The sequence below is a fragment of the Pan troglodytes genome, chromosome 2 (genome assembly GCF_028858775.2).
Source record: "Pan troglodytes isolate AG18354 chromosome 2, NHGRI_mPanTro3-v2.0_pri, whole genome shotgun sequence".
NCBI classification, from domain to species: domain Eukaryota; kingdom Metazoa; phylum Chordata; class Mammalia; order Primates; family Hominidae; genus Pan; species Pan troglodytes.
In genome coordinates this window covers 3,950,700-3,954,506 of record NC_086015.1, presented here as the reverse complement: position 1 = coordinate 3,954,506, position 3,807 = coordinate 3,950,700, and the positions used below count along the sequence as shown (strand labels likewise).

Below are 3,807 nucleotides of genomic sequence, written 5' to 3'. Positions count from 1 at the left end.
GATAGTATTTGTTGAGAGCCTTTTGCATGTCAGGCACTGCTTCTAAACGTTGTATAATACCAGCTCATTCAATCTTCAAATCAATGCTATACAGTAGGTACTCTTCTTCTTTTTTTTTTTTTTTAATTTTACAGCTGAGGGACTGAGGTATGGAGAGGTTAGGTAACTTGTTCAAGGACACCAAGCCAGTCAGGCTGCCACTGGACCTAAGACAAGGTAACCTGGCTCTGAGACCAACCCCACAGAGAAGTATGTGGATGCTGACAACACTGTAGGAAGTTACAAGGAGCAAAAGAATAGCAGCCTCAGCCCTGAATTCCACTGTAAGCTTCCCTCTAATCTTCCCTGCCTCACTCTCAATCAAATAAAGAGCTGATCAGGAAGCAACTATGCACGGTCTTCCCCTCCACACCTCCAGCCCCAGCTCCCTTCCCCAGACTCAGTGCCAGCCTGTGCCAGCCCCCAAGATGGCAGTGTGGAGCCATGCACTAGATCTGCCGTGCACCCAGCTGTCGGCTGTGGGTTCTTTGTATCTGTCAGAGTCCTGGCAGGAAATGGTTTCATTCTCAAAGGGTTAACTAGGAAGAATTTAGTGAAGGGTCAGTTTACAAGGTTCAGGAACTAACTGAAAATGGTGAAGCACCCAGGGACTGGCACTGGAGCTTCCCCACAGGAGCTGAGGCCAGAGAAGTATACATCCATTGTTGTTTTAAAGAGTGGTTAACTATCTATTTGCTCTTACTTTCAACATTTCTGCTGGGGCCTTGCATTGAGCAAACTCAACTGTAATCTAGAGAGCAGGGGCTCCTGAGTGGCACATTCAGTGGGAGTCAGCTTCCTAGGGAATCATTTATTTATTTATTATTTATTTATCAGACAGAGTCTCACTCTGTAGCTGAGGCTGGAGTGCAGTGGTGCGATCTTGGCTCACTGCAACCTCTGCCTCCCGGGTCTCTGTTCAAGCAATTCTCCTGCCTCAGCCTCCTGAGTAGTTGGGATTACAGGCACGTGCCACCATGCCCAGCTAATTTTTGTATTTTTAATAGAGACGGGGTTTCACCATGTTGGCCAAGCTGGTCTTGAACTCCTGACCTTGTGATCTGACTGCCTCGGACTCCCAAATTGCTGGGATTACAGGCGTGAGCCACTGAGCCCTGCCTTCCTAGGGAATCTTGTAGGAAGGACAAAGGTAGAGAATCTGTCTGATGGCGGAAGCAAATGTATGCCCATCACATGCACTTTCCTCCAACAGAGCAACTCGGATGCTATGAAACAATGCTAAGTGAGTCTCAGTGTCTGTTGCAGTAATATTGTACATACTGTAGGTCTTAATCATAGGAAATTACATGCCCATTGCCCTGTGCATGCACCGGAGCGCACTTATGGGGGGCCCGTAGTCCTCCTTTCAGACATCTTTTGTTTCTCTGCCCAAACAAGTGGCCTTCCCATAGAAGACTGCCCAGAGAACCCTATGGCAACCCTACCCTCTTATTCCACTTTATTTTTCTTCAAAGTGTTTATTACTCCCTGTTGTTATGTTAGACTCTATATTTCTGTATTTGCTGTCCTCCAACTTGAAAAGAACCTCTGAGAGGGGAGGGACTTTCCTGGTCACATTCACTTGTGCCAGCACCTACGATGGTGCCTGACATATCTCAGGGGCTCCTTAAATATTTATTGCTTGACAATGGGCATCATGGCTCAGCCTCCTCTGGGGTTAGGAGGCTGGAGGAAAGAAACTTTAGCATGAGTGCAGTGAGAGTAAAAGAATTCAGCAGCCCTCCAGAGTTAGTCCTACCTCAAGACCAGGAGCCTTTTGTGCCCTTCAGCCAAGGGTGTGAGGTGGAAGGGGGCCTTCTGTTTCAGTAAGGTCAGTTCTCTGGGGAAAAGGGCAACTGTGCGCTTCCAACTCAAAGCAATTGGAGGATGAATGTTTAGGCAGGGTGCCAGCAACATCCACAAGCCACCCATGTGTACATTGCTCAGATCCACCTGCTTCTTAAAGTTCATTCCATCCAGGTAGAGCTGCTCCATGTTTCTAACTGGTCACCGGTCCTGGGGGAATGTACAAGAGAAGGGTCAATGGGAAAGGACAAACCATAGCCCCTGCTATTGTAGTTGGACCCCATGCAGAGACTGATACTTGTCACCTCTCATCCTCTGGCTAGCACTTTTGCTGGTCTAGGTTGTTTGCCTGGTGGGTTGATCCTGCTCCTCTTGCCTAATGGGGTCTGAGCCCCTGCTTACTATGCCTTTATGAGGCAGTGGTTGATAACACTTAAATAATTATATCTAAACATGCAAGTACCAAGAGACAGCATGAATCATCTGAGTACCAAATACATTGCTCCTTCCTATTATTATCTGGCAACATCCTTTCTTCCTAATGACGATTACAGGCAATCACCTCTTTCCAGAATGCTAACTCTGCTTGCCAGTTACAAACGCATGGACTGTCTAGGAAGCAGCCATAGCTTTGTGTTTAGTGAAACTCTTACTGTATCACTTGGTGGAAATGCCTCCCCCACTCCCCACACTGCCACTCACAGAGTCCAAGACTTCAGCTCACAGAGCCTAAAGCTGTAGACACAAACACAGATTCCCCAAGTGTGTCACTGAGAGTGCTAGCGAGCGGGGCGCTCCTATGTCCACTCCTTGGTTACTAGACATGTTGGGGACATAAAACCATATAATGAATATTAAGTTGTATATCACATCATGAAGGACCCCATCCTTACAGGGTATCATATCCGAGATCGACATCTCTGCTATCCACAAAGATAGGAAAGACTCAGAAGTGGAGTGACATCAGGAAAATGGCAGAGTAGACAGCTCCAAACTCCTGTCCCTCTACAGAAACATGGAGAAAAAGCAGCAGAAACTTTGCCAGAACTCTGGAAAAAGTAAAAGACTTATATCAATCAGGAAAGCACTGAAATGAGGAAAGGGCAACTTCAAAGTGACAGAAAAGTGCTGTGGCATTTTCACTTGCCCTTGCCCCACGCCTTCATCAGCTCGATGGTGATCTTGAAGAAAGTAGTCCACTTTCCCAATTTAGGACCCAGGTCCCAGGTTCCAGAGGGAGCAAGGCAGACCTTATTCACAAATGACTTTGTTTGTCTATTCTAACCGGTCAGAAACTATCTGAGAGACTAAAATGAGGCATTTGTCTGTTTTGCCCAAGTCTGAATCCACTCAAGGTAGAAAAGTGGCAGGCATTGCTTGAAAACATTCTGAGATGACCAAAAAACCCACAGCTCCCTGGGACAAAAAGTTGTGGTTCAGACATACAATATATTACATAAAGCCTGGGAGGAAAATCTGGGAGAGTTTCTTTGGGAAATCAGGACATTCAAAAAATACTTGTGTTTATTGGGGATTTCAAATGTCATGCACATACCCAGGGCAGGTCACGCATTCAGGAAAGATCTGAGAAGACCCTAAGCTTTTTCCTTTGGAAGATCTCTAGGGTTATCAAGAAGTGAAGGCTAAGACAGAGTTGTTAATATCCTGGTTAGGTGTTGAAGGAATGCCCCAGCACAAAGCCAATCTGCAAAGATTGAAAGAGATGCTTAAAAAAAAATTTTTTTTCAACCACGGATGAATAGATAAAGAAAATGTGGCATATACGTACAATGGAACATCATTCAGCCTTTTTAAAAAAGGAAATCCTGGCCTGGCGCAGTGGCTCACGCCTGTAATCCCAGCACTTTGGGAGGCCGAGGCCGGCGGATCACAAGGTCAGGAGATGGAGACCATCCTGGCTACGGTGAAACCCCATCTCTACTAAAAATACAAAAAAAAAAA

General features: G+C 46.0%; 1 long non-coding RNA gene across 1 annotated transcript; it reads right to left on the bottom strand.

The window, feature by feature from the left end:
* Positions 1-1,799: 1,799 nt before the first annotated feature.
* LOC129143470 (uncharacterized) lies at positions 1,800-3,581 on the bottom strand. The gene is made up of 3 exons (XR_008546923.1): positions 3,401-3,581; positions 2,739-2,850; positions 1,800-2,055 (listed from the first exon to the last, which is right to left on the bottom strand). It is a non-coding gene; the product is annotated as an uncharacterized LOC129143470 (long non-coding RNA).
* Between the last annotated feature and the right edge of the window lie 226 nt (positions 3,582-3,807).